The 27654-nt window shown below is 41.4% G+C and overlaps 1 protein-coding gene across 19 annotated transcripts in view; it reads left to right on the top strand.

Moving 5' to 3' along the window:
• ARPP21 (cAMP regulated phosphoprotein 21) overlaps window positions 1-27654 on the top strand; it is a 283331-nt gene that overhangs the window by 124833 nt on the left and 130844 nt on the right. For 4 of the 19 annotated variants that reach the window (XM_087768260.1, XM_087768252.1, XM_087768233.1 and 1 more), the window contains exon 1: window positions 16699-16938. The exons of 3 other annotated variants lie outside the window; for them this stretch is intronic. The gene's annotated coding sequence lies outside the window, so the exon portion shown is untranslated. Of the gene's footprint in view, window positions 1-14161; window positions 14275-16695; window positions 16939-17321; window positions 17441-17813; window positions 18000-18628; window positions 18894-27654 lie in introns of those variants that run through there. 12 more of the 19 variants (XM_087768207.1, XM_087768188.1, XM_087768088.1 and 9 more) reach the window with 9 other exon arrangements.

Genomic DNA, 27654 nt, shown 5'->3' with positions numbered 1-27654 from the left:
GGAACATTGAAAATGTCACTACAAACTCAACACCTGGAAAGTTTTGCATTTGAGTTAAAAAACCAAAAATGACTGCAGTGTTTACTCTTAAAAACTGAGACAACCTAACAGCCTTAATATTTCAGCACTTTTCTATGGCAGTTTATTAGGTGCACTGCATGAGGTTAAGATAGAAGTTAATAAGCAAATAAGCAATTTTTAAAACTTGGCCAATGCTGCATGACACTCCTGTAAAGATGGGCGGTAAAAATTAGACTCAGGTGAAATCAGTGGCATGAATTCAGTAGGGCTTCGATTTCACCCCAGCTGTCAAAATTCTACTCTCTTCTACCAGATGCTGGCTTTGGAGGAAATATTGGTAGTGAGTTGACTCTTATTGTATTGTACGATAGGGTAACCTGATGTGAGCACGCTAAGGTGGAACCACGGGATGGAGTCAGCAGTGGTTGCCTTTGCATATTCAGCTTTGGGGAAAAAAACACATACGCAGGATGAACTAGAAACACTGGCAGACTGAAGGAGGGCATACCCTGTTTTGGCTGAGATGAGGGCTGACAGCAAATTCGCGCTGGTTGAGTAGAGAGGTGGAAATTTTCCTGCTGTGTTGGATTTTTCAGGTTAATGTGGTGGAGCTCCTTACTGCTTCTGGGCTAGAGGCTAGGTGTTAGAGAAGCTAAAGCTTGCAGGGCTGTGGGGAAGGAACAGAGCTATGACAGTTACTAGAGCTGATCTTGGTGTGTGTTTCTCGTATTTGTGATACCTCAGTATAGAGAAAACTCCGCTAGTGAAAGGGAAACAAATTCAGTTCTACTGCATTTTTTTCCACTTGGCTTTCCAACTCTAATGAATGAAAATTCATCTGGAGAAACACTAATTGGGTTTGACACCACAAACAGAGCAGTAATGGAAGCAGGTTTCTCAGCTAGGGAATCTGATGATCTAACAAGCTGTCTCAATGAGATTAGCTAGTTTAAGGTCTTGTGACATTATTCATTAGTTTTCTAACACAGTATCTTTACAGTGCACTTCCCAATTTGATGTTGTATATTCTTCTGTAGCTATGGGCTCTGTTCTTTTATACCCAAGATAATGCTTCTTGTTAATTCATTGACAATCAGCAGCAAAAATATAGCACTCTCTGGCACTTTACCCTTCTCACGATATCTCTGAGGATGTTCATTTCAGATTGATGTCATTTTATCATCAGTGGCAAGGTGACCAGGTAAGTTGATCAAGAAGGCATCAATAAGTATTTATAAACAGATATCTGGGAAATTTGTCAATGCTGAAATTAGTTTTATGCAAGAGGACTGGTCGAATATTACTGGGTTTTCAGGAATGGTCAAACTGCAGGAGTGTAACAGTTGATTGCCCAGAGGAAGTATCAAAATTCTGCGCTTAGCAAGTTCTTTGTTCATGCCAGCACAGGAATTTGAAAAAGGCAAAAGCGATAGAATGTCTGCGATTCCATGCTATATACATGAGCGTGGCAAGGAAAGAGTAACAGAACTAATGTATGTGTCTATAAATAATACTGGACGTGTTTAGGCATCATTAGGATTGCAGCAAAGCATCCTCTGTATATTGTCAGACTTTAAAATCATCTACAGTTCTTCTTGTGATTACTCTTATTGCTTTTTGTGATAATTCCTTATCAATGTGAAAAAAACTTATTATTCAAAGTAAGTATTTTGCTTTCATGTCAATCTAAAATAAAACTTGGTTGCTATCGTAGGATAACTGCATTTAACTGAGAGGGCAAATATTAGCTTCAGTTGCAGGGACACAGGAGTTGCAGAGAGAAAATGTGCTGTGCTGCTCCTTTGCTCATCACAAAATTGTAATGTGGAAGAAAAAGTGTTTCATATCCATAAATAAAAGGCAACAAACGAAATGCATCTAACAGTATTTGTTTGTTGTGGCAGTTTCACACATTTCTTCTTTTATAATGAATCATAATATGAGTGTAAATATCAATTCCCATCTTTCAAGAATTAGAAAGTTTTAATCACTATTTTTTGTCATTCACTGTGCAAATGAACACTTTGAGTATCATAGGAAAAGCTATTCATAAATGGAGCACTTCTCAGTTTGGGAATACTGTGTCCTATACTGTTTTATTTAGGCTATACCTATAAATAGAAATCAGCTGTTAAGAAATGAGTTTACTGTGCTAAATCATACTGTTTTATTTTGCTACCCAGCTAATCCTGGTAAGGCTACAAAATGGTTAATAGGCAATCTGTAAGATCTTACAAGATGACATTTGGAAATCCTGCAGTCATATTAGTCATTAGCCATGGCAATATTCTGCCATAAGGCAATGAGTCAGACGATTGATTAGAGAACCTCATCATGATATACCCTCCGGCATGAATATGGAGAGAGGGAAAAGGAAAAGGAGAGTGCATGGGACACAGGACAGGAACATGGAGGAATAGAAGGACAAAGAAAGTCTGAAAGAGCTTATTTTTTAGAGGAAGAGGGTAATGGAGGTAACGGAGAAGAGGCAGACAGCATAAATCATGAATCTTGAGGATCAACAGTGTGTGCTACCCTCATGCTTTGTGAGTTAAGTCCAATATCCCTGGAAAATCCAATTTTTCTTGCACTCTTAGCATCTTGCTCTAGACATGAGGCAGCTGTCAGCCACCTTCCTCACACCTTGCCTCACAGTAAAAGTCGTGGAGCAGATTGGCATTGAAACATTGTCTGGTTTTAATTCTGCCCATTTTCTCAAATGGATGTGTGGATATGTATGGCTTTATCAGCTATCATCATGTTTGCTGAGGAGCATCAGCAAAACAACCAAGAGTGCACAGAAGCTGACGAAAGGCCTACAGGGGACACCGGAGAAATGCTCACCCTTCAAAAAATTGCTGGGCACTGCAATTAAAAAGAAAGAGCTCTGCTATTTAGGGGTTTGTGATGCTTTTACTGATGGCCATGCTACGACTCCCCTGCTGCTGTTTTGGAAATAAGCACGCCACTTTTGGCTGTGATGCTCAGGTATGCAAGGCTGGGTGCCTGCCCCATCCCTGCAGTCAATCTTAAAAGCTGCCAGCTCCTGGTAGGAGAAAGGCAGGACACAGAAAATGCAGTAATGTACAAATAGTAAGAATGATAGACACAAGAAGAAATGACTTGTACAGCTAAGGTTTTACTGCAGCACCTTTTTTTTTTTTTTTAAATTCAGCTCCCTAATGTGTGCTTTTCTCCATAGCAGGGTATGATGACTTAAGGACCTTATTTGCAGTATTTCCAAATGTCTGGGTCTGTCTTGATTTATCCTGAATCAGATTCATTTAGGTCCTCAAGTGATACACAGTTCTATCAAAAATTGGTGAGCTTTGTAATTTTACTCCTGCAGATTTAGTACTATTTGTCCAATATACTTGTATTATAAACAGTCAGAGGCACTTGTGCCTTTAATGCAGGGGAGCTATTAAGTAAGATACTCTCCATAAAGGCACTATCTTTTCTGGGGTTCACTGGCTTTCTTGGTCTGCAAGGCTCATCTCTTTTCTTAGGCATTTCAGGAAAGAGGTTCCTAGTTTTGTTTATGTTTATAGGAAAGTGATTACAGTTATAATACAGGGAAAAGCTGATCTGTTGGGGTTTTTTTTGGCTTATTTTCTAAGTATTCTGATTTGTATGAAAATACTGTGTCTGTGGTAAACACTTACTATAACTACTTTATAAATCAAAATGAATAATTTATTGTTTGTGCTTTTAAAAACTGTGTTAATCAATACCAAACATTTCAAAAGAATACATACAGATGATATTATTGGCAAACGAGATTGCTGCTGAGATCGATGTAAAATTCCCATCGTCTTCAATGAGACTACTTTCAGACTGGGATGTAGTATGTTACATTTTTACAGACTGCCATTACATAAACTCATAGTGATTGATAGTCCTTTCCCGAGAATTACAACGGCCACCAGAAAGAGCAGAAGAAACAGGTGTGAAGAAGAAACTAAGGCACCAGGAGATGGGTTGAATTGCTCCAAGTTATCCGTTAAATAAAAGGTAGAATCAGGATCAGAGCCCTGATATTTGAAGTTGCTTCACATGCAGCTTTCTCCGGTGATGCATGGCTCATCTTTCTTGGGCTGTGGAGATCTCATATAGGCTGTAACAACAAAATCAATTTTAAGAACAAGCTTCAGCAGATTACTCCCCACCGCCACTAATTACTTTTCCTATGGCATTTCGCCTTTCTCTCTGCCCTGTCCCTGTGCTTATGAAGCACTTCCCCTCTCCATCATTTACTTCTGGGAGCCATGAAGCTCTCTTGACATTGACAGAAAAGGCAAGACAGAGAGAAGGCTTCTTGCCTCACATGCTCATATAAGCAGTGGATCACAGGGCCATGTAATACAGTTACAGATTTGAAACAAGGCTCCTGTTCACCATGCTTATCTCGCTTTCAAATTGTGTAATACATCTTTTCTTCTTCACAAGGAATCTCAGAGGGCCTGTGTCCAACTCCTTTTTGGGGGAATGTGGTGGTATAAACACATTTAATTATCTTAAACAATTACAATTTCATAACATAAATATTACAATAAACAAAATATTGTTGAAAGCTACATAGCACAAGGATAATGCCATATGTAATTAAAATACATTTATCTTTTAATTGTCATATTAATCAGTTGATCCTGTGGCCTGTAAACTTATCACAAGTTTGGGCTGCGTTAGGAATGGGCCATAAAATTGTAACTGCAAACCCTCATGCCACTTACTAAACTGTGACTAATTTTACCTGTTCTGACATTATTATCAACCTTCTCCAGTTGTTTTAATAACTTTGTATAAAGATTAGCTTGACTGTTTTATTATATTTGTGTCTTGCTCTGTGATGTCTCATTTTTAGGACAAGAGGAAATGGCCTCAAGCTGCGCCAGGGGAAGTTTAGGTTGGATAGTAGGAAAAACTTCTTCACCAAAAGGGTAGTCAGGCACTGGCACAGGCTGCCCAGGGAAGAGGTTGAGTCTCCATCCCTGGAGGTATTTAAAAGAAGGGTAGACGTGGTGCTCGAGGACATGGTTTAGTGATGGACTTGGCAGTGCTAGGTTAACGGTTGGACTCGATGATCTTAAGGGTCTTTTCCAACCTTAACGATTCTATGATTCTATGATTACTTTTGTGTAAGTGCTATTACTTCTGTAAGTACATGAAGAAGTCCAAGGACTACACCGTTTTCTTTAGGGTACAATTATTCCTGGACAACATTGGAAAATGCATAGGCTTTCCAGATGAATGTGTCTAAACATAGAAACTGTTTTACATGGAAATAATCATCAAGATTAATGGCTACTGTGGTTCATTATTCGCTGTATTTTAAGCAAGATTATCTGCAGCCCGTCAACAAATTAAACAGAGGTTAGGGCCATGGTCCAATCTTTCAAGAGCATATAGGATGTCTCTTACGCTGTTCAAAAGACTTTGTGTGTGCATGCATTCAACTGACTCTCAACAGGCTTGTTCGGAAATTTCTTGATGGGCATGTAAATTTGACTGAGGAGTATAATCTGGCCCCTTGTGAAAGCCTAACACTCTCTGTCCAAAATGTCAGGAGGCTTTGAATGTAAACTTACATACCCTATAGATATCTTAGTCCAATGCTCTTGAACCCAGAGGCAGCAACAAAAAATGAACAACCACAATAGCCACAGAAAGCAGATGAATCCTGAGAAAAACAGATTTCAGGAGCACTCTATCTATTTACACAGAGCAGTTATACGATATCTAAGGGGAAATGGCGAATCCCTGAATCACATGTTGATTAAAGCTGGAATAGCACAGAAGTTGCCAGTTTTTTTGAATGCTGAGCAAAGGAACTTTATTAGAAAAGTAATGTTATTCTGAGACCTGCTCTCTTTCTGCATCTGTCTCTCTTTATCCGTCTCTGCTATTTGTTAAATTTCTGCCAAGAGCCTGCCTGCCTTCTAAAGCCTGGCTTCTAGCTACAGATTTAAAGAAATAATAGAAGTGTTTTATACTTTTTCTTCATAATGTACTCCTAATAACTTTTTGTAAGATACGCAGCATGCAAGACAAGATTAGAGAGAATGGAAGGACAGATTTTCAATTCCTTCAAGTTTGTTTGTTGTTTTTTTTTTTTTTAAACTACAGAACATTCTGTGATGTTAGGCAGTTTCATAATTCACATAACTGAAATGCTGATGAGTAGCAGCCTTGGAATGAGACTTTAACTGAAGATAGTAGGATGATCATATAGTTTACTCTGTGGGCCTTGGATCAGGCCCTAAGAATTTTTTTTTAAGTTGTTTCCTCTGTAGAACCACATAGTTGCCATACTCATCACGAGGTGTTCAAAAGCAGACCAAAGTATGGTTATCATCTCTCAGGATTTTCACAAGGCTGGAGCTACACTGTATTGTTGTGTTGTCCTGAACTTCCAGGGAATTATTTAATTCAGTATGCCTCCAGGGTTTTCCGTGACACTGGAAACTGATTAGAAATTTAAAACATATAGCATTAAAAAGAAAACAAACTGAATTTGAAAGAGAACAGGCTTTTCTCACAAAGAAGCCAATTTTCTTATCTGTTCCACCAGCAGATCAGCAGTGGGAGTTAATATAAAGGCAACACACAGGTAAATGGCTCTGGCAAATGAATCTTCATCTTTCTAGGTGTCCCATGCTTGGTTTAAGCGAATATGTCATTCATAGCTGGCTGTCCAGTGATTCAGTCATGACAGGATGTGCTTTTCTTCCATTTGGGAGTAGATCCCTATTTGGATTATGTATGTATTTGCATAGATATTGGCTCCTGCTTTACTAACAGGGGAGAGGCATAAAAGGGAACTTCCCTTGGAATGGCAGGAAATAAATTTTTTATATGCACAGGTTCCCTGTAAACTTAAGGTCAAGTTTACTAGCCAGCAAACGGGGTAAGGGTAGCCCTTTTTAATTAACCCATTTTTTCCCCCATGGCTGTCAGTAAATTTACATTTGGCTGCAAGAATCCAATTTCTGTTGGCAGCACAGGCATTGAGACATGTACAGCTTGTGCAGATTGCAGCCTGTATCAGTGCTTAAATACTGAGCTCTGAATTTCATTGCTAGGCTGTTCCGTGCCCCCACAATGTCTTTCAAAGTCTTTTAGGCTCTGGTTTATTGTATTACCTTTGTCAGTCTGAAGTGCAGTAATTTATATTTGTCACGACTGCCCTTCATCTGGTGTGGTGCAACCTTGAGCTTTTTTGTCTTGTCTTTTTTATCAGTGGACTCCGGTATTTTGAATAATTAAAACCACATAAATAGTTGATCTTGGTGATAACAGCATACAACACTAAGATGTCTTATGTAAAAGCCATGTGTCTTTACTTCTACTGCCTCATTTGCTTGAACTAGATTAAAAAATTGTTGTCATGAAAAATTAAAGATTATAATAATAGGCATTATTATCCTGTTTACTACATGCTGCTAATATAGAGAGATTTAGGTTTCTCCTGAGGAATGGTTTGATGTATATTTGTTTTCAATTAAATTTGCATATGCTGCTTTAAAGAGAAAGATACTCTATTTATCTCTCTATTTGCTTTCACTGAAGAGGGAATAAAAGTTCCATACTTCTCCCCCTTTGCTGCATCACTGCAGGAGAGCCCTGTATTGTGTATCATAAAGAGATTGGGAAGCTGGGTAATTAATCATGAGCTTTTATGTAACAGAAAGTTTAAAATTCATTAGCTTTATATCAGAGTGAGTGTTATGAGGGAGAACATGTTGTGAATGAGAGGGAGAGCCTTATAATTAAGGAAGTGTGTAAATAATAATGAAAGTCATTAGTGCCATTCAGTTTGTAAGAATGTCATAATGTAATTGGAGCATTAAAGTGAAATTTGCGATGACAAACATTAACGATACAAAAGAGAGAAAATGTGGTTATCTTTAGTTTGACAGATAATGTCAGCTTTCTCACAAGGCCCAGATGGTGCACAGGAAAATGTTATGAACAGTTTTATTTTAATATTTTTATGATGTGATATTTGGGAATACAATGTCACAAACACACAAGGAGGTTTGCATTCGTGAACCAATAGTGCCTTGCAGAGTACAGAGTCCAATCCTGAGCGACCGAAGCAATAGATAGGGAAAGTCTTGTCTTTGATGCAAGATCATTGTTGCAACAAAGGTGAGGTGTGGTGTAGCACGGTATTATGAGGCTGCTAAGTTTTCTGTCTGTCTCTCTCTCTCTGGATATGCACTTTGAATCTTTCTCTCCTTTAAAAAAAAAAAAAAAAGAGAGGGGGAGGGAGAAAAGGAAGAAAATGATTTAACAATTATGCGGGAAATTATATGATGCTAAAATTGTACCATGTTCTGCTCTTTCAATGAAGGGACTTTCTACAGTACTGCACATTGCAAAGGCTATAATTTTAGGGCGTGAAAAAATGTAGATTCCAAACAAAAGAAAATTTAAATATGTCTAGTGGATAAGGCAAGGCGAAACAAAAAGAAGGCAGCTGGAGAAAATTTGGGGGAACTGTATTATTTTAAGGGCAGTGACTGAGAAATAACTCTGCTTAAGACTCTAAGACCTGAAAGGTCCAAGACCTCAAAGTGCTGGAAGCTTAAGTATCTGTCTTTGTGTTCTGTCCGTGAAGTACAGCGTTACGGGGTTTCATACTGCCCCCATCACTTCGTGTTGAATGGCCCTAATTTTTAGATAAGCAGTCATTCATTCTGTACTGTCTCTTTTCCGCAGCTCACTAGCCAACACAAAAGTTGATTCCAAAGTGTTCAAGAGAAACACTGCAAATTGCTGAACTGATGCTAATCAAACTCATGTTCTGCTAAGAGTCTTAGGAAATGAATCAGTGGTCCCAAATGAGTGAAACTGGAGAGGTGAGGGTGTGCTGGAAAGCAGTATGCTCTGCTCACAGGTACAGGACACGTGCTAAGGTTGTAACGGCGGTCGGACGGGGGAATAAAGAGCGCATTGGGCCAGTGCAACGTAGCAATCCCCACGCCTTATCAAATGATTACCTCAGTAGGATTTTAACCCACAGCTGCTTGAAAAACCTCTAAGACTCCTCCAATCACATGACAAAGGCCACATTTGTACTAGTTTTATCACCAGTGACAGAACTTGAGAGGGTTTTCAAACGACACATAGCAGGAATTATTCTCTGCTTACTGTAGGGCTGCTGCTACTGTTGGGGTTTTTGGGTAGGACAGTTTAAAGTAGAGTCACAGTGACTATGCTAAATTATGGTTACATCTGTGCCTTTTCTGGTCATTGTTACTGCGCATAAACAAAACTAACATGATGATACATAAGCTGTAAAAAGAGGCTGTCAGATACATTGCCTCCAGTAGTTTGTAAAGGGCTGGTTTTGGAAAGCATGATTTAGCACAGGTTGGGGTTTTTGGTTTGGTTTGTATTTTTTTCAGGTTGCTCCTGTTCTTTGGCACATCTGCACACTGTTTTGCACATAAAGCACCATGTGGCCTTAAAGGGGGCAACTCCTTCATCTCACATGGATCGTGAGGGGAACTGATCTCCCAGCAAATTATGTCACACTCTTTACACCCTCTATTGTGGAGGGTCTCCTCATCTCCTCTTGAGCAGCGCTCATGACCAATGGCTGTTGTTTGCCGCTTCTCTAACTGAACAGGTTAATAAAGCTGGGGGTTGGGGGTGGGGGGTAAGCACAGATGGTCACAATTTTACAGAATAAGAACTAGCCTTTCTTGTCTTTACCTTTAGTGCAGTTCCAACGTTTATACACCAATTTGTGTATAGATTGCAGATTTTGAGAATTAGTCTGTGATCTGGCAGGTTCATCCCTGTTTAGGTAAGACATTTTTTGTAGACTTCTCTTTTAATTATTCCCAGTACAATAGTGTTTAAGATGTGACTATGCACAGTACTGGCGGCCACATCGTGAAACCGTTACGCTATTTTTACCCTGTTTAGACTCAGACAGTATCTGTATTGACCTGAGTGGGAGTGACCTTAGCAAAGACAAAGCCCAACCTTTTTCTACAAATAGGCTTTGGATTGGGGATTCTGAAAGAGCAATAATTTTCAAGCCTTTTTATAGTGATGTACTGAACTCCATGACTTCATGCTTATGGTCCTGAGTCACCAGCCCAGCCTTGCAGTTGCATCCACAGGAGGTCTGAGGTGGCAGCAGCTGTACAGAAGTCAAGGCCAGTGCCACTCTCTCTGGGAGGTCCCCATTGGATTCCTCTATATTATAGTTCAAATGCAAGTCAACATTTAGGCATTGTGGGCAGCAGGAAAGCTTGAAGTCCCAGGGTTAATATATGTCTGTGTTCTGCTTGTTGGAGGCTAGTGCTGTGGCTTCCTGGCCGAGCCTCAGAGCATACTGGAGTGAGGTAGGGTGGGCTGCAGGAAAGCAACACATCCAACTTACGCAGATGCTGTGGCCAGGATCCCTTTTAGAGATTCCAATGGGAGAAGTTAAACAGTATTCCTAAAAAAATTTAAAGGAAAACTGAAAAATGGTATCTGATTGAAGAATATCAACACACTAGTATGGTATCAAGTTATTTGTGAAAAATACCTGCAAGGTAGATCTGGGCCTGATGTCAGTGGGAGACTTCTCTTAATCTGTTACATTCAAAACATGCTTCTAAAAGACGACTAGATGTTTCTAGAAGCAAAAGTTAAGAGGGCAACATGTTCAGGGGAATTTCAAAGGGAGAAAGTGGCAGTTGATGAGTATTCTGGGTTACAGGGGCTGATTGGCAAGTCTTCTTTTCTTCACCTCCAAATCATTTACCAACTTCAGTCTCTTAAGTTTTCATGTGGTATCTGATCTACACAGTGGCACTGCTTATTTAACAGGCAATGCATTGGGTTGCATCTATGTGCCCTGACCAAAACACAGGACAGAGACGTGCTGAACATTACCAAGACCCAGACGCCTCATGACATGAAATAAATAGCTGAATTGGAATACCTTACAATCTGTATGATTGTTCTCTGTCTACTTACAGCTACTCACTCTGTCTACTTACATACTTACAGGATGATGGTCTTCTCTCAAATACGCCGGTGTTGCTTTTGAGTGTTAAACCAACCCTACAACTCCAGAACAATTGTTTCCTGCTATTCTTAATATTCCTATGGCAGGGTTTCTTAGAAGGTAAATGGGGATTCCTCTCGAGATTGGTTTTTTTTTCCTTTTTCCCCTCTCTGTCATTTCCTAGATCCACTTGCTCACCGAAGAAGTGGACTAGCCCCCCGGCTTCCCTTCTGCCAGGATATCTTAAGGACAGATGTAGGTCTAGTGATGGTTTAGCAGAGGGAGAGGCACCATGTACTTTTGAAAGCCTGTACTACCCACATCTTATTGTGGTAGCTGAAAATTGTCACCAAAGCTTGTCTACTCTCTAGGTGTGCTGGGAGGAAAGCTAGGCTTTTATACTTTGTTTGAGACAAAGGGCTGTGGTAAAGGCTTTTCTTGGTGAGATCTTGATGGGAAACTGCTTTGTGCTAGTGAAGTTGTTTGTGATTCTTATGGCTCCTATGCTGAGGGCTGTAACTACCCTCCTGCAGATGCTGTGTTTGTCATATGTCTCCTTAGAGCCACTCATACTTGTGAGCCAAGCAGTTCCTGGGCTCTTAGGTGACCCTGAGCCATTGGATTATTAAAGCTCGTAAATCCTATTGAAAGACTTTGGAACTTCCTCAGCCTGATTTCTTCCCTGCAGTACTCTAATATGTGTAGGTAGTGCACATTCCCCACAGTGAATCACAGATCTCAAGATAACCAACTCATTGCATTCCCTGCCTGGGACTCTCCCTCCTCCTCTTTTTCTCACCATTTTCTCTCTGGCCCATCCTAGCAGCACAGCTCACAACATTCTTGCTGACTCTTTCTTCTTATTGCTCTTTCTCTTACTCACCACTGCTTGTTTTGTCTCTTTGCCCTAACGTGCACGCTGCACATATATATTATAAAAAATACCGTTCCTACATCAGAGATGTGCTTCTGTCCAGAGCAACTGAGAGCTGCCCACTGCCTGAATTTCTCAACCTCTCATAGCTCTTTGAATGTTGTCTGCAATATGACTGAGTCAGAAGGGTACTGGGATGAGCCCTCTGTGTGGCCTTGGCTTACTTCGGATCATCCTTTTTGAGCTGCCAGCCACCCTTTAGCCCATGAAACAGCCCACTGTCCCTCCAACGCTGTGACCTGAAAGTCCCCCGGCCCTCCTGCCTATAAACATAAATTAGGGAAAAGGCTACAACAGGAGAGACCATTTGCACCAACGCTAGCTGTCAAAGCTAGAGTTCAAGTTCCTGCTCATTTTCTTTTGAGAGTCACAGTTGAGCAGGAACTGCAGTTTCTGATCTTAGTGGGGATCAGATGACTTTTTTTTCGTGGGCTAAGGAACTCCCCACTGGAATATCCTTTTCAAGATACATGGATATGGCACAATAAACACTTTGGGATTTCTAAAAGAAACTAAGAGGGGATTTGAAATGCCAAACACAAAGAAATGATGCTTTGCTTTTAGTGGGGGGAAGAAAAACAACCTTCCTCAGCCTCTCTAGCAACAGATTATATTTTTAAAGGGTTGTTCATTGATCTTCCTCCAAAGAGAGAGTCTTAGATTTAGGTACCTGATCTTAATCCTAATGAAGTCCATTGCAACATTCTCACCGACTTCAGTAGGAATAGCATAAAGCTTCAGTTTTTATCAACTCTGAGCTATCAGTACAAGCTGTACGCAAATTGCTTGGTTAATTTTCCTTTACTTGTGATACTGTAGCTGGAATAAATATTTCAGCTCTTCCTGAGAAGTGTTTGAAACTAGAGCAATTTGGCTATATTTATGTATTGTAAAGTGCCATTTTAAATAGAAGTGCAGTATTTTTAAGTCCATTGGCAAATTACGCATGATTAATTTGTTTGTAACACATAGGACATGAAAACGGAAGAAAGTTTAAAAAAAAAACCTAAGACTGATCTCTTTTACAGAAGATTATGATAAAATACATCAACAGTTAGTTTACCATCCTGTTGTGCCTCAATCTGAATCATTCCATAACTCCAAAACACAATAGACTTTATATGCTAGCTTTGTTTCACTGAAAAATGTCTAGAGGCAGAAGAAGCGTGCAACCAGTCATGCAAGCTTTTGCTAACATATTAAGTAACACCGCATGCCTTCTATTACAGGAATCTCCTGTGATTGCAGAACTGCATGAAGCTCTGTATGTTTGTCCGACATCACCTACTTCCAATCTGATGTTGGTTTTTGAGAGGCCACTAAGGTTTTCTTGATTTCTAAGTGAAATTGAGATAACATAGCTAGAAAGTGTGCTCACAGTGAACAAGTAATGTGTTGCCATGCTTCGAAAATACCTTGAGCTGAAGAGTCTGTTGTTGCCTGTTGGAATTTTGTGTATGTATAGCGCACATATGCTTCACTGCTGTAGGGTGGTCCTCTTGCGCAAGGGCCCTTTGCAAGACCATACTTCTAGGAAGCATGCGCTGGGGGTTAACGAAATGCTTTATTCAAGCAAGTATTTGGAGAAGTAGGTCTTGTGTCTTTTTTTTTTTTTTTTCCTGATTACTCCCGAAGTGTGGCTATGCAACAGACAGAAAAAGGTGTCAGAGGTCTGAAGAGTTTATCAAATTCTGCCTCTGCTTAAAGACACAGCTTCTGCTGACTTCCATGAGGCTTAAACGGACAGTTATCCCTGTGCATGTTTACAGATCAGCACAGGCAGCAGCAAACGATTGCCATGGTTCCCCACCTCTTAGATATTGTGATTGTGCAATGATTGTGATTTTTCTTTCTGCAAAGAATAGTCCTGAAGAGGGGATGTGGGATGCATACTCCGTTAGATTCGTGGCTGACCAAGAAGGTCTGAGGTGACTTCTCAACAAAGGGAGGCAATTGCACCTCTTTGTACGTGCTATGTTCGATGCTGCCCACCATTCTGAGCTGAAATACTAGCTTGCATGGTACTGGGGTGATACTGGGATTTTTTTCCTGAGTACTTCCTTTGTCGTTGCTGTAGCTGGCATCTTTTAGCATTTGGTAACTTGCCGCGAGAACATCCTGCCACACAGGAGAGAGTGGAGTGAACTGCCAGGACTACAGCTTGGACGAATTTTTATCTACTTACAGCTCTGACGTATAGCTTCAACGCTTCCCACTCTGAAGACACTCCAGTATCCCAACAGCGGAAGACAAGCTGTGGACACGTGGCTGGTTTACATGTTCATTGTGTCTAGCGACTGGGGTAAGGTTTCGAAACATTCACTCCCCTCACCCCCTTTCCTACTCAGGCAGATGAGTTGCAAGCTGTCTAGTGCAGTCGTGAGTGAGTACTGCTTTAACGTCCCGGTGCAGCTGGTATTCTCTCCCTTAGCTGGGTAGCCTGCTTGGGAGGGAAGGGATGATGTGCAACAGCCAGGTGAGGTCTGTGGCATCTCAGTACATGTTCAAAATAGTTTGAGTAGCCATTTTGGAAAATGAACTTTGGTCCACAGCGGAGATGGCTGAAAGAAACACTTCAGAAGCGAGGAACTGGTCCTTCCCCCATTGCCAGCTGTAGCACGCTTCAGTGTAGTGCCACTTGTAGCCTTTTTGCCAGTCTTTTTGCTTTCAGATGCAACTTGTAGCACACAGTGTGGGGATATGCTAAGTAACGAAATTAAAAGTAGATGGAGCCACACGCAACCATCCTAGGAGTAAACCGCATCAGGAGGTGCATTAGCAGAACAGGTTTTGGTGTGCCTGGCTGAATGCCTCTGATCACTTGAGGCGTGCACCAGGAGCCTGCTAATGCACACCCTGTTGTGGTTCATTGCTGGCTGTATTCTTCCAGTCTGATTCCAGCCAGCGGTCCCTGGTAAAAGCAGGTGTTCGCTTCTGAGGGGAAAGAGGGTTTCCAGGGGTGCCAGGATAATACCTACTAAAGCATATGTTTCCCCCCCCCAGCCTTCTGTATATTTGTCCGTGTTGGACTGGTACACAAGTTCTTCTACATCTGTTAATTGTGGCAAACTGTCTTTTGTAGCAAGGACTTTCTGGAAGTACATAATGAAAGGGGTGCATTTTTAACTGTATGTTTTAAATAAGAATTGTCTGTCTGTGGGAGTTGGGTTATTTGTATCGCTGCAGACAGAAATGATCACTATGTTTCATAGGACCTTGCTGCTTTGTACTTATTGACTGTTTATTTTTCATCTATAGGATTACTAATTGCAGCCAGTACCAGACGCTTCTGTCTCCTTTCAGGTTATTGTAGTAGAGGGCATTGTACCAGATGCATGGTTATTCACAGAGCATGCATTTCCAACAGCTGAATTGCTGGATCTGCTCTAAATGATCTACGGCAATTACATTTGGCATTGTACAGCTATAATTTTACTGCATATTAATAGCCACCTAGCAAAGAGGTAAATGCCCTTTTCTCGGCTGGGTGCAGAATGAATGCCTGGATGGATTCAATTGGGTAAAACGAGGCTCGGTTTTTAAATGGATAGCAGGGGTTTTATGTATTGGAAATGCGCGTGCTGGTGAAATGTCTGTTTCTCTCTGCCTCGATGGTGTGCGGCGAGGCTCCTGGAGAAACAGCATCGAGCCAGATCCTAGATGGAGACATGCTGGGAAGGGGGAGGGGAGGGGGAAGGGGATCATGTGCCCCATTTTAAGTGGCTCATCTGCTACCACCCAAAATCTGCTGCAGTCTTTTTTTTTTTTTTTTTTCTTCTTCTTTCTTTCTTCTTTCACCCCTTTCAGCAGCTCGGCTGATCAGTGTGGATGCTGTCAGGTTTCACCAGCAAAAATAATAATTAAACCCACCCTACCCAGACCTTCCCTAAAGCTGTCCTCTGGAGCCAAGGGCCCATTTTCTTCCCTCTTTTTTTGGGGGGGCTGGGGGCGATGGGAAGTGAGTGGAAGCAAATAACAAGGAATCGGAGGAGATTAACGAGCTTTCTCCCTATTAGCGCTGCTCGGGTGCTTTGTCTCTGCTCCTGGCTGGGGATGGGCTGACGGGGAGGGCTCGGGGGATGGGGGGGGGGGGGCAGCGTGACTGGAGGGGCCGGCGTGCGGAAAGCCACACACACGGACGGACGGACAGACAGACGGACAGACAGACAGAGCCACCCCACACACGGAGAGACACGCAGCCCGGCCGGGCAGTTCGTTGCACCGACCCGGCCGCGCAGTCAGCGGGCGGCGTGTGCCTGTGTGGGGTGGGGTAACGGGGGGGGGGCGTTGGGCGCGCGCAATGGCGGCGGAGCCAACGGCTCCTGTGAGGTGGCCGTTGGCGCGGCCGAGCCAGCGCGAGCCGGAGCGGCGGCGCTGAGCGCAGGGAGCGCGGAGCCGGCGAGGAGCGACAGGAAAGGCGCCGCCGTCTCCGGTCCGAGGCGCACCACGCTGCGTGGGCGGGGAGAGAGAGAAAGGGAGAGGGAGAGAGTCGCAGACAGACAGTACAGCCGGGGAGCGCGGCAGATAAAGGACAGAGGACAGGCAGAGAGAGAGAGGAGCGAGCGAGCGGGGCTCCAGTCAGGCACCGAGAGAGACCCAGGGAGAGGACAGGCAGCGCCAGAGGCAGGGCAGGCGACGGCAGCCCGGCGGCGGACCAGGGCGACGCGAGCGGAGCGGGGAGAGGCGAGGCGAGGCGAGCCGGCCCGAGGCGGGAGGCGGCAGCGGGTCGGGCGGCGGCGCGGCGGCGGCCACCGCGCCCGGCCAGCACCGCGCCGCGGCGGATCTCCTCCCGCGGAGGAGGCGGAGGCGGAGGAAGAGACCATGTCTTTCAGGAAGACAGGCACTGTACTGTAACAGCAGCGTATCTGCAGCAAAATAAACAAACCAGCCAACAAAAAATACCAAACAAACAAAAAAATAACCCAAGCCACCAAGACGCTGGGGGCAGATCCCGTTTTCAGGCAAGGTAAAAAAAAAAAAAATGGAAAAAAAACCAAACAAACAAACCAAAAACCAAAACAGCCAAAGCAGAATCTTTGTGTGGTGTGATGGTCTTTGTTGTTGCGATTGTTTTTCTTTTTCTTTCTTTTTTTGCTTCCAGCATGTGTCTTCTGTCATTTCGTTGGATTCATTCGCCCCCATTCCCCCCCCCCCCCCCCCGTGATCTTTTAATTTTTGAGGTCAGGGCGGCTTGAGCATGTGAAGCGGAGGGAGAGGGAAATAGGAGCTGTGCATGGAGCTGGGGCTTGCGTTTGTTACATGCGATGTTGCAATTATTTATAGCAACTGCAGGATTCCGACTCTAAGATGTGGTATTTACCAGAGGGGGAGGGAAGGGGAAGGAGAAAAAAAAAAGGGGGGGAAAAAAGGATATCATTGATAGCCTAGCGGGGCAGGATGATATCGGTGCCGGAGCCGGAGCCTCGCACGGGATCTCGGAGCGGCGGGGTGGAGATGGTGAAAGCCAGGTAGGGCACGGAGGGCTTGCCGCGGGTCTCGGCGCGGCCGCCGCGGCGGTGGCGGCGAAAGTTCCCGCCGGCGGCCGGTAATGACCGGAGGCGGTTCTGGCGGGAGCCGCGCCGCCTCCCCCGGCCCTGAGCGCCGAGGGGCGGCGGTGGGTCGGGCTCGGAGGCGGAGGTGAGGCGGCCGGAGCTCGGTCTGCGGGTGGCGGCGGTGCCCTCGCCTCGGAGCCGGTGTCCGGGAACCGGGCTAAGGCTGGGGAGGCGATCGCCACGGGGGGAGCTGCGGGACGTGATCGCCCTCCTCCCAATGGTCGTTTTAGCTAAAATGTATCAAACTGTAAAAAAAAACAACCCAACTTTTAGTTGCTGATTTGTGAACAACATCGAGGGACACGCTTTAAAAAGCCGTGCTTTGCTGGAGGGAAAGCCTGGGCTCGTTTGACTGGCATTGTTCTTAAGGGTGGCGATTTGAGGGTAACCGATTGACTTGATGCTTCCTTAGCATGTCTTTTTCTGCATGCAGTGAAGGAGGGTCACAGTCCGGGAGTTACAGTCATATTGTTAGGTATTCTAGCAGTCTCTTTTCGTAAAAAATAGTTAATGTTACTCCGCTTAGTGTAATTCTGCTTACTTGTGTGTGCGTTTCAACAATCTCGCTTGTAGGTCTAACCAAGACGTGCTCATCCAGTGCAGCCATTGCGCAGTCTTGTTTAATTGTTAGTTTTGATGTTTTTTGGTGTTTGTTTGTTTTTTTTTTTTAATATTAATTTACCGTTTCAGCCAGCGGGGGGGAACACACTCAAAATTTCGGGTGCATTTTTCCGTGCTAGGTGTGTCTTTGCGCCTCGGCTCTCCCTCCCGTCTTTGCGCTTCCAGGTGTGTGCGGTTTTGCTTAAATTCATCCCGCTGTCGTGTTGTGACATTGCTGTAAATGTGCCGAGAGGGGAAACAAAGGCATTAAAGAGCAGCACGAGTGTTTGTTGATCACCTGTTTGACTTCTCTACCATTGCGCTGAGCTAGATGCATGCCCGGTGTGCATTCTTCTAAATGGCATATGTAAATTTTAGGCAAGTACAAAGCAATTGAAGCTGAGGGTGATGGGGAGGGGAAAAAAAAAATTACTGTAAACTGACCTGCAACTTTTCAGTCGCATAATTTAACTGCACGCTGATTTTTGTTTTAGCAGTCGTCGTCACGGATCGAGGCAAGTTTGTGTGCACAATTAGGTTTGCAGATTGCTAATCTCGCACTGACTTTGCCTCTCAGTTCCCAGCTGGGCATGGTTACCTTGAGAGCTGTGGTATCAGCACTGTCAGAGCATGCTCCGGTGGGGAGATCGGGTGTGTTCTATTTTTAATACTATTTAATGAAGATGCTTCTCACTCTGCAATATACGAAGCATAATGGAAGAGCAGAGTGATGATTGGTTATGGATACTGGAAAAGGAAAAATGCAAAGGTAAAAACGGAAATCCCTCAAATATTTCTATTAGATTAATGAAAGAAAATGCAGCTGTGCAGAAAGGTGATCGATTAGCTGGTTTTAAGTAGAACTGTTGTGGTGTCTCAAATGATTTTTTTTTTTTTTTAATTCTTTTAAAAAGTTGTATGAAACAAACTGTAGATAGAAAATGATTTTGTGCTGTTGATAAATCTGCTTGTATTTGGGAATGCTTAAGTTGAAGAAGAATTTTCTGTTTTAATTCTTTTTTTAATGTTGAAACATCTTACGATGGAGTAGCGCTAAGGAACATCTTAAAAATATTTATTTTTTTCTTATGCTAACCATTTTTAATGATTAACTATTTGTGTTCTTATTGGTAGCCTCCTGAAGCAGGAGTTTTGAGATTTTATTCCTTGCAGTTTAAAAGTTAATTCAGTTGATATTAAAAATCATTGTTGCATGTAATGCTTGCAGAATGCAAGCAGCTGTAAACCTTTTGCAATGTATGTGTAAAGGAAAATACTCATAGATAACTACAGTGTATGCAAACACAAGGTGTTTGTAGATACTTTTGAAAAACTGCCTTGTTTAGTTCCGTATATCTAGTCAGAAATACATTTCATAGCTATTTGCAACAACCCACGCGCTCAGAATCATATAGAGAAACTTGCCTTGATTAAAGATGTTTTCTATAAAACAACTGTATTTTCTCTCTGTGCCTACAGTTTTACAGGATGGTGGTCTAAGAAATGGCCGAGTACCCCTCCTGCAAAATCCTTTTTCAGGCAATTATTTTTCTGTTATGTGCTACTCCTTTTGACTGCCCCAGGGCTGAGTGTGCAAGTGAGGGTTGCTCAGACAAGTGTTGCACTGCATCGTATCCTTGGAGGAAAAATTACATAAGGAATGTATAAGGATGATAGAGGAAACATAATGAGATTTGTAACACAGGTGTAATGACAGAGAGAGATGAGAACAGTGCAACAGTCACTTTGAAACTTTATCCTGCTGGAGTAAAACTGTGGGCCAAGTCATGTTTCCTGATGGTGCTGCTTTTCCTGTGAGCTTTACTGGGGTTATTTGCATGATTACAGTAAACTGGACTTGGCCTGATAAATCACTGTTATTAGACAGAATTTCTGGAAATACATGAAAAAAACCTAAAAAGTTTTAAAGTCCACTGCGCTCTTGGCTTCCTCCCAGGTTATGATTTTAACAACTAACTTTAAACTTTGAATGAACGGGGGGGAAAAGTGCGCTAATTCTAGGATGGCTTACTTAGAGCCTGCCTTTCCTCCTGTAGGCATCGCTCTTGCTACAGTCAATGGGAGCTTTAAATTTGGAAGTGCGTCCAAGGTTTGGTTCAATGGTTTTATCGGTGCTAAAGACAGACGCAGGGACAAATCTTCAGCAGCTGTAAATTGATGTAGTTCCGTTGGTTTTAAGAACAGTATAGATTTACACCAGCTGATGATACGCCCCTCTGCTTATAACGTACAGGTTCTGTAGCTTGCATTGAGTGGTATTATCAATTTTGATGGCATTAATTTCAGAGCAGGGAAGTGATTTTGGCAGATTGGCAAATCCTTATAGGAACTACTCACAAGTGAGTGGCTTGATCCAGTGAGTGCTCCCACCTCAATTTATTTGCTCAGTTGGTAAAAGGAATTTGTAACTTACATGATTATTTAAAGGAAAAGCTATTCGTGTTAAGTAATCTATTTTCAAAAATATCATTAAAGATTGGCCAGTTGAGAAGTAATGTAACTACAGTGCAATAAACTTGCAAAATCCGTTTGTCCCCTGCTCATTCATTTATTAGATTTGAAGTTCTGTATTAATGTTGTCAGCAGGTAGTAAGTCAAGCAAATGGGTCCCTTTTTCTTCTAGAAGATTGAAACGTTCAACAAACAAGTAATACATGGCAAAGACTCTGTACATTCCAGTGGAGAGCATTTGATTCTGAAGACTTGAAAGTACTGTGTATGAACGTCTTTGTATCTGTATGGTAACATGCGTTTCTAGGGTGCGTTCTGTTTTGATGACAAACTGCAATCCAGGTAAGTAGGATTTTCCCCGTTTTGAGGCTGGGTAAATTGAATTACAGATAAATTATGCAAACCATGTGAGGTCACGTATCTGGTTTTTGACAGCCATCAAATGAGACCTGTTCCAGTCTCCAGTCTTATGCGGGTCACTCCTGGATGATAAGGCTCCCTGATTAATTGCTGGTTTTTGTTTTGTTTTCTAATTTTTCCACTTCATACATGAAATGGTGACTTTCAGAAACACATAGATGTAAATAAATGTACCTTTGTTTATAACTATTACAAATATTCATTTTTACGTAATAATTTAGTGATAAACACTTCTAGCAAGGAAATGCCTTCAGAACAAGTGCAAGGAATGACTCATGTCTGGTCCTGTGTTTGGTTTTTTTTTTTCATTTTGTTGGTTTTTTTTGTTGTTTTTTTTGTGTGTGTGGTGGTGGTGTGTTTTTTAAAATATATTAAACAAACCTATAAATTAAGGTAGATGTACTGGTTACTCTTCGTGGACAGGATATGTTTTTCTTGGGTTCTTGTTTAAGAAGGAGACTTAAACCCAAATCATAATAACAGCCACTACGGTATGCCACCAGTGTGTGTGCACACACAATTTATTAGAAAAATAAAAAAGACATTATGCTATAAAACTACAATACTTTGTTTTAATTAAGACTCATTTTTTGATCAATAACATCTGTGATGAGTTCTTGCCAAGTAAGTCCTCATTTGTCAGTGAAGGTCCAAACCACTTAGTTATAGGACTTAAGAGCTAAACTGCTCATCATTTTCTCGGATGTTTGAAGTAACGCCAGTTTTAGACTCCACGTTATCGCATATGGTGGTTTTACAGCAGGTAAACTTGATGATGCATTGCAAATGACCATATGTAAGAGTGCTCCCTGTATAGAGGTCTCTCATGTTTTTCCTTAGCTTACCTTAATTTATAAGAATACATAACTAATCTATATTAATACTTAACGTGTGGCATATGCAATCCAAAGTTAGGAATTGCATTAATTCCAGCGGAAGAGTATTGGAGCTCTGTGTCACCTTTAGGGAAAAAGCCCCGAGCAAACACTTTTTGTAATGTCCTACCGCAATTGCCCTCTTCCACCTATTAATAACGTTGCCAATATTTACTACTGCTTCCTTTTTCGCTGTTGTGGTTTCCAGGCTTTCAGGTAATCCATCATTAGTACACTTCTTTATGGTTCCTTGGAAAAGGGAGTTGTGGAAAAGGTCTCCTTTCATTCAAATTTATCAATTTTTAATTGTATGGTGGGATCTTTAAACCATTTTAGATCATTCCAGATTCCTAAATAAGTAATAAGCTGGTATATTAAAATGTTACATCACTTCCCCCCCACCCCCCACTCCCCCTTTGCACCTAAATTCCCTGTTACTGCGAGGAACAAGTGGACTAAATATGGAGAAACAAGGAGCGAACAAAGTAACATATTTTAGAGGAGTGATTTCATAAGGGCTATTTAGATGAAGTAATTGCTACTGTGATAAACATGGTGAAAAATACTAAATACTAGACAGCTCACAGGTTTTTCTGTTAATGTTGAAGAAGCTATAAAGTGTGAGAGAATGATAATGTTATACAGTATGACTTAGCTGAAATGCAGAAGGCATAGTTAGGCAGTGACAGCTGGGAATTTGAAATTTATGATTTGGATATCCAATGACTTTCTGAAGCAGGGGGTTTAGAGTATTTTCTAGTCGCTGGCAATATATGGAGGCAGTAACCACGTAAGACTATTCTGAGGGCAGACATGTTCACATAGCATATGTTGAAGCACGTAAGGTGAGAAGTGCGTTTTTATAAGTGAAAGAAAATGTTGTTCGCAGAGAAACTGGGACGCTTTTATGCTTCTGTTTCCAAATCAGATGTCTGCTCTTGATCTTTTCAGGCCAAGAGTCACAGTTAACAAGAAGAGTACCATGAGAAAGCCAAGTCCTATGAAAAGTATTCTCGTAATTTAATGCTTTCTAGTATATATCTCATTTAGTCTTAGGCAATAATATGATTTATTTATGAGCTGTTTATACAGCATCCATGTTAAAATTATAGAAGCTTAGTAACAATCTTCCAACTGATAAAGCTGCCTTTTTTCCTAAATTGGATGCCCTCAAGCTTTTGAGTCAAAGGAAAACTTAAATGGTCAACAGAATGGTGTTAAAAAATAGTCAGTAATAAAAAAAGCAACAAACCAAACCCCCCACACGCCTTCCCTCACTGTTAAATACTCTGGTTTTTGTTTCTCAAAGTTTTTGTCTTCTGTCTGAAGTCTATGCTAAAACATAAAAATCAAATATATACAAATCAGCTACTTTCAGGCTTCTGTTTCATCCCAATTTTTATGGCCACACAGCAGTGATTTTTACTAGATTCATAAAAACATCAGAACTAGTTTTATATTCTAATAATTGAATTCTGTCATCAAAAGCATGCCTGAAGAGCTAATAATTTTGTCATTAATCCTGTTGCAGTATTTGTATTTTTATTGCCTCATGAGTTGAAATCTCCCTGTGCCTTCAATACAGAAAACACTTTGTGAATTTTCATTATATCATTAAATACGAGAGTCAGATTGTGGTGCTTTTCTTTGCAGGGAGTGCATGCATCTTGGTTTTGGCGACTTGCAGAGCTTCTCATGGTGTAATGCTTTATTTACCGTGAAGAAAGTTTATCACAATTTGTTCCTGAGTAAAAAGGGATGGCAAGGCTTTTCGGTTGAATGAGGCTAATGCAGATAAACTGCAGTGATTAGAAGCATGTTATAAATACAATTAAATTGTTGTACAGTTAAACGCTCCATGCTAATTAATATTGAATTCAGTGGGAAGTTTTACTGGGGAAGCAGAGTTTGATGTTGATGCTCTCATGTGAAATAGGTACAGCATGATGCGCTTCTGGAGAACATGCCTACTTTGTGCTTTTTGGGTGTTTGTACCACTGAACTTGATTTGAAATGCTTTGCCTTCAGTTGCACAAAAGTAAATAGTAAATTGCGGTGGTTCAAACTAAACTTTAAGGTTTTTCCATTTTCAAGTGACTATTCCATTTCTAAATACATTGCCATTGGCATAACATTTAGAATTGTTTGAATGAGCTTGCTTAATGTATTACAAAGTATTTGTCATGGAGTCAGAAACGTTTATAGTGTCATAAAAGCTTTAGGAGAAACACATCAAATAAATTGGTCCACTCTAAAGGCTCACTACAGATTTTAATGTAAGCCCGGGAAATGTCTGATAGCTTTATAATTTGTGTACTTTATAAGCCATGAAATCTGAAGTGAGGACGTCTGACTTTCATGCTTTTGGTTTTTGTTCCTGTAAGAAAAATTCAAAGCTTTCTCCTGCTAACAAAAAAAAAAAAAAAAAAAAAAGGAAAATTGTGAACATGGATCTAAAAGGAAAGCACAATGAGTAACTTAGGGCATCTTAAAGTGCTGTATTTCATAACACATATTACCATGAAAATGATAACGGTGTCATTTTTGATTGAGACGTGATTTTGGGGTAAGCTTTAATTCATAGAAAACAAGTCTGTCTAAATTGGAAAATGCATTGTATTTACCAGCTTTATGTATCTCAGTATGCTTTTCCACTACGGTATAGCAATCTGTTCTACATCTGAGCAGCAAAATGGAGCGGTCTCTAGTGACAAGAACTGTGGCAAGCAGCATAAGAATCCTGTTAGATACTGAAGACAATGAATTATTACTGATGGATAATGTAACTTTTGTTTAATCTGTGCACTGATGAAAATAACAGCGTTTGAAAGAAGTCCTTGAATGACCCGCTTCTTGAAGTAACCATCTCAAAACCAGAGGCTGAGATAAGGGAGTGGTGGGATAAGGCACGTAATGGAGAGTTAGCGGCAGTGGTATTGCTTGTAATGTGAAACCAGGTTATGGGGCATCAGAATTAGAAGGACAGCCAAGGAAAGGAGGACTTTCAGGAGATATTCCCTGAAGATGAAGTAATGGGAGTTGTGGATCACTCAGAGAAAACATATAGATGTGTAGCCTCTCTTCAGTATCATTTGTTTTCTGATTTAAAAATAATCATAAATAAAATAATGATAAATATAATAACAACAAAAACAATCCATATACATGCGATGTGTCTTTGCATGGAGGATCAGGACAAAGCAAGTACTCCACTGCAATCGCACTTGATCTCCTCAAATTTGAGGTTACAGGAATTGTGAATGATCTACGTCTTCTGAATTTTGCTGTTGCTGAATTGCTCCTCTCTGCCACCTACCTGGCAGCACAGAAGGAAAGATAACTAAATGGTTGCCAAGGTCTGAGGGCAGCTACGCGGCAGCATGCGCTAGGGTGATGCTTCTTAGCCTGGCTTAATGTCAGTGCCCGAAGCTGGTGGGTGAGTCCTGGGGAGGCATGCGCGATCATGGGCTCTGTAGTATGTAGCCAGTTCTCCAGTGAGAATAAATTGGTTTCTATCTTAACAGCTCTTGTCTCGGCATGCCAGTAACCTCATAAATTAGTCGGGTATTTACTGAAATAGCATAATGTGCCCTGTGACACAAATCTTGATGCAGCATTTTGGCTGCCTGTGGTTATGCTACGGGTAACCATGTAGCCGTAGTTGTGGGGCAGACACCCTGTGCGTGACAGACACCCTGTCCGCTCATTCTTTCGTCGTGATCATTTCCGCAATGCGGGAGGAAGATGCGGCAAGCACCTACCTCTTTCAAAGCCCACATATTTCTTTGATGCGTTTGTTACTCCTCAGGGTTTTTTTTCAGGAAGGAGAACAGAGAACATAATTTGTAGTCACGAAGGCTAATTATAATTTTTCCTCTACAGATCATTCTTAGAGAGCTGTATGTTCAAAGAATTGCTGCTAACTCTTTTCTACATTACAGTTATGTTCAATGTCCAGGCAATGAAAGACAAAATACGGATTCTTTTGGCACCTCTTCCTGTTTGTGTTTAATAACATACACTTGTGTCACGTCTTTATTAACATTGTCAGGCACTTCAAAGCCGTCTGTAATAAAGCTGCATCAGTATAAGAGCATGTCAAAAAACATGACAGTAAAATATCGGCGCTTCTCAACAAAACATTTTATTGATTAAACAGCACAATCTCCATATGTGGAAAAATGAAATCAGTTCTGATTATTTCAGTACTTTGAGAGCAACTGCAGTAATACCCGATTCTTTGACTTGCCTAAAAAATGACGGCAGACTGAGCAATTCAGTTGTGTATTACGAGCCAATTCTATGGCACGGGAATGTGTTTGCTAGATTTGCATTGACTCGAGATCATAACAAAGGAGGAGCATAAGTGACCCAAGTACTTCTGATGCATAGTTAAGTGTTCCCCTGGAATGTATCATTTATTACCTATACTCGGTAAAGGAATGAGGCTGGCAGATGATGGTGTAACATACCAGTGTTCCTCAGAACATCAGCTGCATGTACAAGCAATTTCAATGTCTATTCACTGCCAGACAGATGACTTTTATTAAAGAAATTCAGAGGCTTCATTTTTGACCTCTGATGGTTTATTTTGGGGCCAGTAACTTGAGGTGCTATTGTTATTAAGCATTGTAAAATTGGAAAATGGAGATAATTTAAAGTAACCTTACAACCTCAGCAGCGAAAATAAAAAAACATGGAGGGGAGCTAATGTGTTCTTCTGGCAACAGCAGAGTGTGTGAAGTAAAGCATGCTGAAGTTAGGAGACTTAATGCATCTTTAGGTGTAACATACAAACAAGGGATCTTCCTTAAAACCAGTCCGTAGCCCTGACTTAAAGGTTGCTGGAAGCTCAGGAAGTTAAATATTAGAGGAATTCACTGCAGCCCTAATATAAAATCTTTCCTTGTTTTGTTTCTTGATGTATGTATTTCAAGCAGTCTCTAGCACTTATGTCTCTGCCTCCTTCCTGGCTGTTTCCACGCATGCATCAATTGTCTCTATTCTGCTCCTTACACCGTCTGACCATTCTTCATACTGAGCCTTTGCTTTTGTAAGTTGTGCCCCTTGTGTGAACTTCCCTTTGTTAAACTGACCCTTCTGACTTTTCTTGGTTTTTCATCCTTTGCCCACATTTCTCAGCTTTTGTTTCTTGCCTCTGTCTACATCAGTTGCTTACTCATGTTTGAAATGGCTGAAAACTTTGATTTATTCATCATACAATAGTGCACTTTTAAAAATAACGTAGTTCTGTAGATATTTGGAGAGTCAGTTTATAATAAAACACGTTATATAAAGCATACTACCATCATTCAAAATATGCCAGTTCCCAGATCTTTTGGACTTTGTTTTGGTATCTCTTAAGGAGGGAGTGCCAAAACAGATCTGACTGCATCTGTGAAACAAAAGGTTTTGTGGTGGAATCTAGAAGACCTTGTGCTTTTGAACTTCTTCATGTATACAGCTCATATCAGTGTACCTGGGTCCCTTTGGGGCCTCTAGTCAAATTCAGTAGCTCCGTAGAATCGTGTGTATGTTTGATGCTCCTGGAAAACGTTGTGTCCTGAACCTTCTGTCTATTAATGCGGATTTTTTTTTTTCTTGGATTACTAATATTTTTCAATAAAGTTCATATTTTTCAGCTGCTTAGAAAATAAAGCGTAATGGAAATGGCACAAAATTAAATGCCTTTGACTGTATTTGTTGTCAAAGACTTTTTACATGTTGGCTCTCTGACCTTTCAGGTGGACTGCTCTCTGTGGT

Source organism: Nipponia nippon, unplaced genomic scaffold (assembly GCF_047370975.1).
Source record: "Nipponia nippon isolate SJK-2023a ecotype South Korea unplaced genomic scaffold, ASM4737097v1 scaffold_1, whole genome shotgun sequence".
Taxonomy (NCBI): Eukaryota; Metazoa; Chordata; class Aves; order Pelecaniformes; family Threskiornithidae; genus Nipponia; species Nipponia nippon.
This window is presented reverse-complemented; position numbering and strand designations above follow the sequence as displayed.